At 41.0% G+C, this 14,803-nt stretch overlaps 1 protein-coding gene across 3 annotated transcripts in view; it reads left to right on the top strand.

The window, feature by feature from the left end:
* CFAP61 (cilia and flagella associated protein 61) overlaps positions 1–14,803 on the top strand; it is a 419,682-nt gene that overhangs the window by 313,521 nt on the left and 91,358 nt on the right. The window lies entirely within an intron of this gene.

The raw sequence follows: 14,803 nt of genomic DNA on the forward strand, positions 1-14,803 counted from the left end.
GACCCACGTAAGAGTGGCTGTCAGGATCAGAGTCTATCTCTCTTGCCGCACTTCAAGAAAAATGTTAAATTATGGAGTATATCACACAAACAAAAAAGTATATAAGATGTGTGTACACTTTGAAGGATAATAATGAAAATCTACGTACCCAAACCTACCTTAAGAAATAAATTTATACCCCAGGACCTTAGAAGCCCCTTTCCAACCACACCCACCTCTGTCTCCTTGGAGGCAATCACTATCCTGAAGCTTGTGTTAATTATTCTTTTTCTTTCCAGTAAAGTAGGAGTCAGCAAACTTTTTCTGTAAAAGGCCATATAGTGAATGTTTTCAGTTTTCTGGGCCATATTATGTTTGTCACAACTACTCAACTCTACCATTGTAGCACTAAAGCACCATTAAAAAAAAAAAACCTTGCCGTAGAGTCGATTATGACTCATAATGACTGTATAGGACAGAGTAGAACGGCCCCACAGAGTTTCCAAGGAGCGCCTGGTGGATTCAAACTGCTGACCTTTTGGTTAGCAGCTGTAGCTCTTACCTACTATGCCGCCAGGGTTTCCAGAGACAACAGGTAAACAAATAGATATGACTGCATTCCTGTAAAGCTTTGTTTACCGAAACAGTCAGCAGGCCAGATTTGGTCCACAGGCCGTAATTTGCCAATCCCTGTTTTAAAGTTTTACCACCTATATATGATTTCCTAAACAATATATTATTTTTCCCACTTTTTAATGGATACTGTGACTTACAGAAATGGTCAGATTTTGTTTAGCATTATGTTTGTGAAAACCCCCATCGTGATGTGTGTATGTATGATATTCATTTGTTTACCCCACTGCTTAGTATTCTGTTATAAGACTGTGCCACAATTCATTCATTTATTTTCATGTTGATTGATGTTTTGATTGTTTCCAGTTTGAGGCCATTACAAACAATATTGTGAACACTGGGGACATAACTCATGTGCAAGAATTTTAGGAAATGCCCAGCACAGGGCATGCCCATCTTCAACTTTTATACCATGGTACAACGTGCTTCCCAACATAGCTGCATCTATTTAAACTCTCTCATCTGTGAAGGAGAGCTACATTTGTTCCACACCCTGTCATACTTTGGTACTGTTTGACTTTAAAAATTTGGCCAGTTCTGTGGTGTGAAAAGGTATCTTCTTGATGTTTTAATTTGCCTTTTCCTGGTTAGTAATGCAGTTGCATGTCTTTTCATACACTTACGGGCCATTTGTGTTAGTTTTCTGAGAAATGCCTGCTTATGACATTTGTCCATTTTTCTTTTGGGTTATCTTTTTCTTATAGTTATTTATAGACTCAGAATATTAAGCTTCTCTTGGTTACATATTTTTAATGTATCTTCTCCCACTTCGTGGCTTCTCTTTTCACTTTCTTTATGGTATTGATTAACACATGTTCTTAAGTTTAATGTAACCTGTTCATTCTCTTCAAGGGTGTCTTAGGCATTTTTATATCTTTGCTCTTTCAATAAATTTTATCACCAACTTGTTAAGCTCTGCGAAGAGCCCCCATTGGATTCTATGGGAGGTACATTAAATCTTAGATCAATTTGGTGAAAACTGACGTTTTGATATTGAGTCCAATGTTATAATACAGTCTTCCCTTGGTATCCATGGGGTATTGGTTCCAGAACCCCCTGTAGATGCTCGAATCTGAGGATGCTCAAGTCCCGTATATATAATGGCCTAGTATCTGCATATAACCTATGTGCATTACCCCGTGTGCCTTAAATCATTTCCTATAGTACCTAATACAATGTAAATGCTATGTAAATAGTTGTCGCACTGTTTGTTTAGGGAAAGATGATGAGAAAAAAAGTCGGGTTTTTTTCCTGAATATTTTCAATCCATAGTTGGTTGAATTTGTGGATACAGAGCCTGTGGATACAGAGGGCCAACTATAGAGTATGTGTCTCCGTTTATTTAGGTCTTCTCTAATGCCTTTCAATAAAAGCTTATAGTTTCCTCCATAAATGGCTTGCACACTTTTATTTGATATGATCCAAGGTACTTTATTTTTTATTACTATTGTAAATTTCCTTTTCTTATTGATTGCTGCAGTTGTGTAGAAATATACCAACTTTTTGTATGACTTTGTATCCAGCAAGTTTGCTAAATTCCTACCTTCATTCTAATAATTTATCTGTAGATTCTTTTAGATTTTCCTTATAGAAAATTATATCCTCTGCAAATAATAACAGTTTTGTTTCTTCTTTTCAATCTTTATAACATTTGTTTCTTTCTCCTATCTTACTACACTGGCTAAGATTTCCAGAAAAAGATAGGAGTAGCAAGGGATATGGAGCCCTGGTGGCACAGTGGTTAAGAGCTTGGCTGCTAATCAAAAGGTCAGCAGTTGGAATCTACTAGCCACTCCTTGTAAACCCTATAGGGCAGTTCTACTCTGTCCTATAGGGTTGCTATGAGTCAGAATCGACTTGATGGCAGCTGGTAGTGAGGGATGCTATCTTTGTCTTATTCCTTGTCTTCAAGGGAACGTGTTCGATATTTGCCATAGATATTTTTGTAGATACCCTTTATTAGATTAAGAATGTTCCTTTCCATTACTGGTTTGCTAAGTATTTTATCATGAATGGATTTTTTAATTTTTATTCCAAAAAGTTTACTTGGTTTCTGAAACCTTTTATGTATGAGGATATCTTCTTAATGCTTTCCATTTTAAACTCTATTTAAAGAACTCTGTCGAATTCTTTAACCAGGAACTGTTCATCCTCAAATCTTTGTAGTCTTGACTCCAGTATTTATCTTAAATAAAAACACAGGTATTTAGAAAATGAATTCATTTTTTCCTTAGCAAGTACCTAGGATTTTATCATCCCTATTTTTTTTACGGGTATCAGCCTTATTGAAAATATTTGAGTTAGAGTAGAATCAGTTCTTACAGAAGAATTTACTTGATAGTGAATGATATGCTAAGAATCCTCTTTATAGAAGAAAAAGTCTTTAGTTGGACGAAATTCAAAAGTTCTACTTGCTTTGTTTTTCCCTGAGAAGAAGGTGGTGTTGAAGCAGACGTGGTGAGCATGGGACCACTGGTTGGGGCACAGCTGTTAACTGGTGACAATAACGATTTTAGGAGTTTATTTGACTTACTAGGAGTGACTATTTGGGATGGCAGAATGGGATGGCACTGGATATTAGGACACGCTGAATGGCATCTGTGAGAAAGGAAGATGGTAGCTGACTGTCAAAGGGTCATTGATAATTTTGAAGTGCAGCACTGAGGGTCTCACCACACCTGGTCAGTCACTTCCGTGTGTGCCTGTGTGTGCCTATGAGTGCATGGGTGCGTGTGTGTGTGTGCCTGTGCGTGCATGTATGTGTGCGTGCATGTGTGTGCCTATGAGTGCATGTGTGCATGTGTGTGCGTGCCTGTACGTGCATGTGTGTGTGCGTGCATGTGTGGATGTGCCTGTGTATGCTTGTGTGCATGTGTGTGCCCGTGAGTGTGTGTGCCTGTGTGCCCATGCATGCCTGTGTACTTGTGTGTGCCTGTGCATGCATATATGTGTGCATGTGTGCGTGTGTGCCTCTGCATGCATGTGTGTGCATGTGTGTGCATATGTGTGTGCCTGTGCATGCGTGTGTGCCTGTGTGTGCCTCTGCATGCATGTGTGCCTCTGTGTGCATGTGTGTGCATGTGTACCTGTGTGTGCATGTGTGTGCATGTGTGTGCATATGTGTGTGCCTGTGCATGCATGTGTCTGTGCCTTGTGTGCCTGTGCATGCATGTGTCTGTGCCTGTGTGTGCATGTGTGTGTGTCTGCATGCACATGTGTGTCTGCATGCATGTGTGTGCCTGTGCGTCCATGTGTGTGCGTGCATGTGTGTGCCTGTGCACGCATGTGTGTGTGCCTGTGCATCCGTGTGTGTGTGCGTGTGTGTGCCTGTGCATGCATATGTGTCTGTGCCTGTGCATGCATGTGTGTGTGTTTCTGTGCGTGCATGTGTGTGTGCCTGTGCATCCGTGTGTGTGTGCATGCATGTGTGTGCCTGTGCGTGCATGTGTGTGTGCCTGTGCATCCGTGTGTGTGTGCATGCATGTGTGTGCCTGTGCGTGCATGTGTGTGTGCCTGTGCATCCGTGTGTGTGTGCGTGTGCCTGTGCGTGTGTGCCTGTGCGTGCATGTGTGTGTGCCTGTGTATGTTTATGTGTGCGTGTTTGCTTGCATGTGTGTGTTAGCATGTGTGTTTTTGCATGTGTGCGTGTGTGTATTAGTGTGTTCATGGAGCCACAGCCACATTCTTTCGAGTGCCACAGAGTACTGCCAGGTCCCAGTGCTGGTTCTTGGCCCGGCGTTGCTTGCCCTGTCTGTTGTTGTCAGGCAAGCTGGCGAGACTTTTCCTAGCAGGGCGAATGGTTTAGCTGATTTTGGCTGCAATATGATGAACAATTGTTTTCCTGACCTTGGCAGCACCAGCAACCTCATGTTCAAATCGGAATGCTTTTCCTTAGCCTGGCGTCCACTGATCTGGGGCCTCTGCCTCTATGCTGTTAACCAACCATTCAGTTGCTTTGCAAGTCAGGCATGATTTCAAGATAAAGTTCCTTTCTGAGTTCAAAGAAGCCCTCTGTATCCTTTCTCTCCATCCCATAATTTATCCTGACTCCATCACGGGCCCGGAGCAGGGCAGGCAGTGGCCGTGCCAGTGGGAACGGTGACAGCCACAGGGTGTCAGATGTTGCTATGACTGCCCGTGGAGGGGTTTGTGTGGAGACATATGGGGAGCGAGAGGTGGTGGCCAAGCAGTCAGTCACTGAGATACACAGTCACGCAGCTGTCACAGCATGGCAGAGCAGCTACGGGTCTGGGGCGGAGGCTGGCGTGGGCTCCGTCTCTGTTTTATTCTTTGTTTTCACCTTGGAGTGCCAGTACAAACCGTTGGCGCTGAAGAGGGAGAGAACTAATTCACCACTGGTGAGTGTGTGTGTGTGCGTGCGTGTGTGTGTGTGTGTGAAAGAGAGAGATTTGCCACTTTAGAAAAAGAACAGAGCCAATTTTTATCATTTGTTCCTTTCAGATATAACCAGCATTTCAAGTCATGTAACAAACATGTTAATAAAATTTCTATCTTCCATCTAAGTGTCCCGCAGGTGTCACACATGCAGGCACACACACGCATGTGCACACACTCCAAACGCATGCACCCCCCCCCCACACACACACACGCACCTGTCACAGCCATTGCAATTCCCCTTGCCTACCAAGGCCTTTGCCACCACTGGGAGTGAGCAGCACCTTCTGCCTGCTGATTGTGCCTCCCTTCAGGACACTGGGGGAAAGGAACTCCAGTGAGGGTTCCAGGAAGTCAGAAAATGGGAACTTGGATGAAGAGGACAGGAAGGCCCAGGCAGCCACCAGAGATAGCACTCATCAGGGATGTTAACAAGTCTCATCCCATGTCTTCTCTGCTTTCTTAACTCTGCCTCAGCTTCTTCTACCCCCCACTTACCGATGACCCTGAAAAGAAAAGGTCTTGCATCCTGAATCTCCAGCTTTAGCCTTAATTAAGTCTATAGCATCCTTAATCCTCAAGACTTGAATAGGCCTCGCCCCAGTGTCTTTGTGTGAGCCCATCAGATACTCGTAAACCTTGATTGAATCACCTCTTCTCACATCTCCACGTGCTCAGCTCTCAAAGACTGTCCTTGTACACCCCTCTCCTCCTCCAAGCACCGCTGTCCTCCTCCACGCTTTCCCACACACTCCAATGGCCTATTTTTAGTGGGTAAGTGCTGCCCTGCACAATATTCTAATGGGATGGAGCAGACCCTTTAGAAGTCTGCCATTACCTGTTAGAACTCTAAAGCTTCAGAAGTTATTCCCTTAGGAAAGCACCCCTGCGCCATCTCTGTTCTCAGGGCTGCAAACCAGGACCCTGGCAGCCCAGCGTTGTCTCCTAATTTATTTGTTATGTCCGGTTGGAGTCATTAAATCACAACTTGAAAGTCTTCTGTCCCCCTGTAATCATTGGCCTTGTGTTGTATCCAGTGGTGAATTGCACATGAAATTCCAGGTGCTCATTTTTCCAGACTGATCGAAATCTGCCCACCCCAACTTCTCAATTTCTTTGTGCTTTTTTTTTTTAATCTAAAAGTTGTTGGATATATTTCTCCCCGTTACTCTTATCCCTCACAAGTTTCTCTTAGCCATTTACCCAGCCACTGACCTGTCTTTCTGTAGACTCTTTAAAGTATTCTTGCTCATGTATTTTCATTTCAGATAATGCTAGTTCTATTTGGTAGCCTTATAAAGAATCCTTTCTCAAATTATCTGCACATGTTCCTTCGGCCAAAGATTATGGTAGAAAAAGGAAAAAACTTCACCCATTCATAGAGTTGTAAATGAATTTAATAAAAATAGTGAACACATGAATCTCTGCATAAAGGATAGAGTTTTTATTTTTTTAATCTCTTGTTATCCAATGTGTTCCAATGAAATCAAACCAAAGGCTTTGCTGTCAAGTCAATCCTGACTCAGCAACCCTATAGGACAGACTAGAACTGCTCCATAGGGTTTCCAAGGCTGTAATCTTTACAGAGAAACCCTGGTGGTATAGTGGTTAAGAGCTACAGCTGCTAACCAAAAGGTCGGCAGTTCGAATCCACCAGGCACTCCTTGGAAACCACATGGGGCAGTTCTGCTCTGTCCTGTAGGGTTGCTGTGAGTTGGAATCGACGGCAACTGCTTTCATTGTTTTTGTTTTTTTTAATCTTTACAGAAGCAGACCGACAGGTCCTTCTCCCATGTGTTTGAATAATTTGCCTCGTTTGTCATGAGAATATTATTTGGTATATCATGTTAGTATTTGCCAGAAAGCCTGGATTGATTTTTCCATAGTTTCAAGGTATCAGGAAGGTAGAGATTCGTATTTCAAGTACCTCAGTCTCATTAGTGTTAGTAAGAATCTTTGCCTTGAGGATAGTGCTCATGAATGAATGAAAGAAAAATGAGTATTCCTCCTAACAGCCAAGGTTCCTTGGAGTGTTAGAGGCTTTTTAAAATGAGAATGTAAAGTATGAACAAGCAAATTTGGTACCAGTGCACTTCACATGAGGGGCGGGAGCCATGTTTATTAACTGATTGCTCTTCTCCAGTGTCTCCCCGGCCACCTTGTTCAGTCTTAACTCTCTTCATCCTTAGGTCAGCCCTTCCAAGTGGCATTACTATCTCTCAAAACAGAGGAATGTGTCAGCATTCTCCCTACTATTAAGAAAACTAGTGATTTCATCATCTGAAAGAGAATGTTTATGTTTTAATCATATATTAATACTTAGGGAGATGATTTCAGTACAGAGATGGCCCTGCATTCCAGAAGAAAATCTGTTGGAAAAATGTTGGGATGTAAAGTTTCAGAATACGTAGGACAACGTGTACACCAATGTGCATACAGCATTATTCACAATAGCCAAAAGGCGGAAACAACCCACGTCCCCATCAACAGACCAATAACTAAATAAAATGTGGTCTCTCCATACAATGGAATATTGTTCAACCTTAAAGAGAAATGAACTTCTGATTCATGCTATGACATGGATGAACCTTGAAAACATTATGCTGAGTGAAATAAGTCAGATACAAAAGGCCAAATATTGTATGACCCCATTTATTTGAAATATCTGGATTAGGCAAATGCATAGAGAAAAAGTATATTAGCAATTTCCAGGGCCTGGAGGCAGGAGAAAATGAGCATAACTGCTGAAGGGGCACTTTTCTGTTTGGGGTGATATAAAACTTTTGGAAATAGATAGTGGTGATGGTAGCACAACCTGGTGGAAGTAATTAATGTCACTGAATTGTACACTTAAACTGGTCAAAACGAATTTTTTGTTACATATATTTTAGCATAATAAAATAAAATACATGGGACAAATCACATAGAGCATGGAACCTAAGTCACAAACTCGTCTGTTCTACAACATTATTTAAAAATTCAAACGTTTCACCAAGCTTGATCAAAGCAAAGGAGTAGCTTGTGGTGAGACCACCACTGCCTTGTCTGAGTTATCCACAGTCACTCTACCTCCATAGCTGCCACCCCGACCACCATCTTTTCCATGCTACACCTATGCACTCTTGGTATAGAATCCGACAGAATTTGGTTTGAAACCTCTACGGTATATAAAATCTAATCATTATGTCCTTTCCCTTAGAGTAGAAAGTACACTAGACTAAGTCAGCCAGATGGTTCAAATTCCTGCACTGTTGCTTATTAGCTTTGTGACCGAGGGCAAGTCATTTCACCTCACGGAGCATCAGTTTCCTCATTTATCAAATGGAGCTGTAATATGTGATAACTGTGGACACATCACAGAATAAAAGCAGATGATTATGGGAAGAACTTTAAAAATGTAAGGTGCTGTACAAATGCAGAGTTCTGTCGTTGCTTTCTCTCACGTGTTCATGATCACTGCAAGTCATTATGAGCCTTAATGGAGAGGCAAAGACTCTTTCAGCCCTTTATGCAATGTTCCTTTTTCCTCCAAAATTAATGCAAATTTAGAGAAATACAGTGCAGTGCTTTCTTTAAAAATTCAAGTGAACAAATAACTATTTTTAAATAGTTTTGGTGATGTCATTGCTATATCTGATTTTAGAATTGTCTTTGCCGGGGGGGGGGGGTGGGTGGGTTGGAGCCCTAGTGGCGAAGTAGTTAAGAGCTCAGGCTGCTAACCAAAAAAAACGATTGGCAGTTTGAATCCACCAGTCGCTCTCTGGAAACCCTATGGGGCAGTTCTGCTCTGTCCTATAGGGTCACTATGAGTTGGAATTGACTCGACGGCACACAACAACTACATTTGGGGGGTACCTGTCTTAGTCGTCTAGTGCTGCCATGACAGAAATACCACAAGTGGGTGGCTTTAACAAAGAGAAATTTATTTTCTCACACTGTAGTAGGTTACAAGTCCAAATTCAGGGCGTCCGCCCCAGGGGAAGGCTTTCTCTATCTCTGGAGAAAGGTCCTTGTCATTAATCTTCCCCTGGTCCAGGAGCTTCTCAAGTGCAGTGACCGGGTGTCCAAAGGACACACTCTGCTCCTGGTGCTGCTTTCTTGGTGGTATGAGGTCCCCAACTCTCTGCTTTTCTTTCCTTTTATCTCTTAAGAGATAAAAGGTGGTATAGGCCACACCCCAGGGAAACTCCCTTTACGTTGAATCAGAGAGGTGGCCTGAGTAAGAGTGGTGTTACAATCCCACCCTAATCCTCTCAACATAAAATTACAGTCACAAAATGGAGGACACCCACACAATACTCGGAATCATGGCCTAACCAAGTTGACACATATTTTTAGGGGGACACAATTCAATCCATGACAGTTCCCATGACATTTAATATGTTTTTTGTAGACTCGTCTTCTGAGGAAAATAAAATCGCTTAGGAGGCTGTCATTGTCAAGAATTAAACAAATGAGGGGTCAGGTGCTTTATTTAAAGGGATAATGCACTAAATTCCTGGGGCATTTTATGGCAAAGGGATGGATCAAATGTTTCTATATAAGCTACATTTAAAGAAGATTAATTTCCAACTACTGGGCACTGAAAGCAACCAAGTAAATTTTGAATACCGTTCAAAATTTGAAATTATGAGCTGAGATATATGGTGTATCTAGATTCTAATACAGTTTTAAAAATTCCTTTGGAAAATTGTTTCAAGCACTGTCAAGAGCTGCAAACACTTTAGACCTGTGCAGTCTAATATGATAACAATTACCACATGTGACTATTGAAATTTTAACTAACACTAAATAAAATTTAAAATCCAGTTGCTCAGTTGTACTAGCCTCATTTCACGTGCTCAACAGCCATACGTGACTAGGAACTACCATATGGGACAGCACAGGATAGAGCATTTCCATCATTGCAGAAAGTTCTGTCAGTGCTGCTGGACCAGTGTGTGGTAATGGAAAACAATTTTGGCCTTTGTCCTTGGTTCCTGTGAAAAAAAAACAGGTTTGTCTAAAACCTCCAGACCACACCTGAGGATTTGTGCTAATGAGTGGGGACTGGCCAGACCAGAAAAGGCTCGCTTGGTAGGCTGATGTCAGCTAACGTCAGGAAGTATGATTTAGTCTATGATGCATGTGCAGTGAGGGTTCAGTCATGACTGGCTGATAAAAGCTCTGAATGCGAAGGCTCAGAGAGCTTCCTGGCTGGCAGAGGGAGGGTGATGTGCCATCTTTGGAACATAAAATCTTCATATTGGAAACCCTCCCAGACCTTGCCCATACATTTCTTTATGATGGTCCTAATTTGTATACTTTTGCTATAGTAATGTAATCATAAGCTTAGTATTTTCTGTGGATTGTGTCAATCATTCCAGTGAATTATTGGACCCATAGGAGTAGGGGGAGCCAGCAGGTGAAAGTGAGGGAGCTCAGGGGAGGCCCCCAGACTTACGGCTGGCATCTTAAAGGGGTAGTGGGAAAACCTCAAATCTGTAGCCAACAGGTGAAAATTTGGGGGTATTGTGTGGGCCCAAACTTGTGGTGGTATCTGTATATTTGGTGGTCTGAAGGATGATGTCCTTTTAACTTGTGGTATCTGACCTAACCCCCGTTGATCTGAGGCTCAAGAGACCTCACTTGTGTGTTTAGAACTGACTTCTGTCTCTTCTGAGCATCTTTGTAATAGTACTTTTCCTTTCATTCCCTTTGTGATTTCACTTTTCTTTTCAATAGCTTGGTAATAACACTTCTACTTTCAAACCTTTGCTGTAGGAGTCAAAGTCCTTTATAGATTTTCTTCCTTTTTTTTGTTACACACCCATCTGGCAACACGCAGGCAGAAGGTTATTATTTATGAGTTTAAAACAATAGCAGATGAGTCAATGGTTATAAATACCTCTTTACCAAACACGAAGAAACAACTTAGTTGTCCTATTGTTATTGTATTGATTAAAATAAATACATTTCAGAAGTAATGTTCTCAGTGTACTGAACCATGAGAAGGAATTGGCCTGACTGCCTAGATTTTTTATAGCAAACTAACAATTGAAATGAGATGCTTTGAACCAACTGGGCAGCAGAAAGTTATCATGCATGCAACTTTCTCATTCCTTTCCTCCTAGGCCTGGACCTTTTTAAGTGTCTTTTGGGGAATTTTTTTTATACATATTTGCATACTTTTTAATATCTTCCCTTGATAAAAATAGTATACGTTTATTGTAGGAAATTCAGAAACATATTTTTAAAAACCAAGTAGAATATAAAACCCATACCTAACCCCACCACCCGGAACATGTTTAGGTGATTAAGCTATGTGAAATGAGAAAGGTTAAAGGCAACTGCTGCTTGCTCCTAGAATTAAGACCTACAACAAGCTCTTGGACAGTACAACTTACCTCTCTTAGAATCTAGGTGCTAGGAAGGACCTTAATTGCCACCCAGCACACTTACCTCTTAGATAAGAAAACCAAAGTGGCAGAGTTTACCATGGGTCACAACCAAGCCAGTGATGATAATGGAACCATAACCAGAGTCCCCTGACTCTCCATCTCATTCTCTCTTATGGGACAAGGGAAGTGAATTTTCTATTATGCTGTGACCATTATTTAAATAAAGTAGTGTTGTATTGGACTCATTACTTACCTGTCACCAAAAAAAAATCAACAATAAATACAACTTATACCTGGTACATGAAAATTGTTTTGCTTCTCTGACAAAATGCCTCAGAGTATACACAGGATAAATCTTGTGTGGAGGAAGAAAATATTAGAACTTCTGTTTGTACTTTTATCTTAAAAAAAAAAGAAAGAAAGAAAGGAATCAAGCCTTACTAGGACTTGCAGCACAAATACTGGTGCTCTTGTGGGCCAGATGACAACACATTCAAGGAGGATGTCACAGCTTAGAGGTGTCAACCTTGTTAGTTTACTTTGGAACAGTTTTATAGTTTTGTGTAGCTGGTTCTGTGAATTTATAGACACCATCTAGTTTTAACTAACCTCCTCGAAATAGATAAAAGGATTTAAACGACTCCTCCAAAAAGCTACAGTTTGTAAAGGATGCACCAATGAACCAGGAATGGCAAACCCAACCTGTCTACTATTCCTCAGTCAAGCTCTTCATCAGCTGTGTTAAGACTAAGTACAATGATTGAACTATCGTCAGAGTTCAGTTGCAGACAACAGAATCCTGGATAGTTTGAATAGAAAGAGATTTACTGCCAGTTATGGGTGGTTTACAAAATTCCTTAGATGGGCTGGAGGAGTAGACTTTAGTCTGGCTTCCAGAAAAAAAATCATTAAATGGCTCTGCAGTTCTAGCAAGCCTCTGCCACAGTGAGGAATTTGTAGAATCTGGAAACTGCTACAACAACTGTCAGTTCCAGAGCCACTCCTTCTCTGCCAAAATCCACACCAGCAAAAGGGACACACTAAGTCCTGTGTCTTGCCAACCATGGGATTCTACTACAGTTGATGCCAAACATCTCCATGACCATGCTGCCAGCAAAAGCAAGAAATACAGCAGGAGCACAGTCCCCACCTCATGGTGTTCATGTCCACCTTCCAAGCCTTGCATAGGGGTATCTCTTTGGAGGAAGCCCATTCCTGTGTATAACCCACAATGTATGTGAATCTGGAGAGTGTAAACTTTCACTTTCCTACTTGTGGTATTTGGTAAATCATGCTACAAAAGTGAAGAATGCAGATGATTGAACCAGTCAAGAATATCTCCCATAAGTGTCTAATTAAACTTGATCAGAAGTCAGCCAAAAACTTGCAAAGCTATCAAGAAGACAATTTGAAATTTCAGTTTATATCTATTATCAATAAGGATGAACCTTGCCCTAATTATTTACAGATCAACAAAACCTTATTCAAAATCCTACAAGAGTTTTTGTGGAATTTAATTTTTTTTTCAATTTTTAGGGAAATGGATTTATCCTCTCATCTGAAACAACTAAAACGCTGTACAAAATTTGAGAAACACGATGTTTTTTAAAAGATATTTAACATCAGGTAATGAAAAAAAAATTTTTTTTTTAATGAAGAACAGTGACCCCTGAGAATCAGGAAACAACAAAAATTAATCCTACAACTGACCCAGCTTGTTTCCTTGAGAGGGTTTCTAGGACATGGTAAAGGGAAGTAGAACCCAGGCAGAGCCAGCTCCCTGAGTTGAGGAGATGGAGCTGAGAATCCAGGGAAACCGAGGCAGAAGAAAGTCACCAAACAGAACACTGTAGAGTAGAAAGCTCCACTGAGAAAGAACTCTGGAGAGCTGAAGAGGGCTCTCCTCGAATATTCTGCCAAGTCTTGATCAGCACATGAAGTGTGAGGAAACTACCTGAATCTAGGGAAAGAACCACTCAAAAGGATTGGGGGTAACAGCACCTTTCCTCACGAGCCAGATGGGAAAACCTCAAGATTTGTGGGGCACTGGGTAAAGTACACAGAAGGGTCTTAACCTCAGTAAGGGAATACTCAGCCCTAAACTTAACACTGCTTATAGTCCTGCATGACAAATCTTGAAAGCAAGATCTGAAAGGGTCAAACTGTTCCCAAGCAACTAACCACATTCCAAAACATGCTCAAGAATGTTTATAGCAATGCTAAAATATCCCATACCTAAAAAAACCAAAAAACCAAACCCAGTGCTGTCGAATCGATTCCAACTCATAGCAACCCTGTAGGACAGAGTAGAACTGCCCCATAGAGTTTCCAAGGAGCACCTGGCGGATTCAAACTGCCAACCCTTTGGTTAGCAGCCATAGCACTTAACCACTAAGCCACCAGGGTCAATACCGAACAAGGTAAAATTCACAATGTTTGGCATCCAATCAAGAAAATTACCAGGCATGAAAAGAAGCTGGAAAATATAACACATAATGAGGAGAAAAATCCGTTGATTTAAATGGACTCAGAGCTGACACAGATGTTAGAATTAGCAGACAAACATATTGAAAGTTATCCCAACTGTATTGCACATGATCAAAAAGTTAGTAGAGAAATGTAAGGTATAAGAAAGATCCAAATATAACTTCTGAAGATGAAAAATGCAATGTATGTAATTAATGGCAGATTCAACATTGCAGAAGGAAAGATTAGTGAACTTGAAGACATAGCAACTGAAACTATCCAAAGTGAAACACAGAGGAAGAAAAGAATTTAAAACAATGAGAGAGGATCAGTGAGCTATGGGACAACTTCAAGCAGCCTAATATACATGTAATTGGAGTCCCTATGGGAGAGGATAAAGAAAGGGGAACAGAAAAATATTTGAAGAAACAAAATGAACAAAGATTTTCCAAATGTGATGGAAACTATGAGCCCACAGATCCAAGAAGTTCAATGAGTCCCAAGCGCGTGCACACACACACACACACACACACACAAATCATATCATAATCTAATTTCTCAAAACCAGTAATAAAAAATCTTAGAAGTTGCCAGAGGAAAAAAGGCACGTTATGTACAGAGGAATAAAAATAAGAATGACAACAGATTCCCTATCAGAAACAATGCAAGTGAGAAGACAGTGGAGCACCTTTAAAGTACTGAAATTTTTTTCAAATTTTAGAATGCATTTATTACATATTACATAATGTCTCTAGCCTATTACATGGCATATTATATGGAGTCCCCCCCAATATTATGTAGACCACCCTACCACCCCTAACCAATATCCCAACTTCTCTGAGTTATTATCCATCCCATTACCGTGTTTATTTATCCATTTATTCTCTTTCCTCCAACTGATAACCCTTATGACCCGAGATTCCCCAAGTTTTGTGCTGTTTGCAGGAAGA

The sequence above is a fragment of the Elephas maximus genome, chromosome 25 (assembly GCF_024166365.1).
Source record: "Elephas maximus indicus isolate mEleMax1 chromosome 25, mEleMax1 primary haplotype, whole genome shotgun sequence".
Taxonomy (NCBI): domain Eukaryota; kingdom Metazoa; phylum Chordata; class Mammalia; order Proboscidea; family Elephantidae; genus Elephas; species Elephas maximus.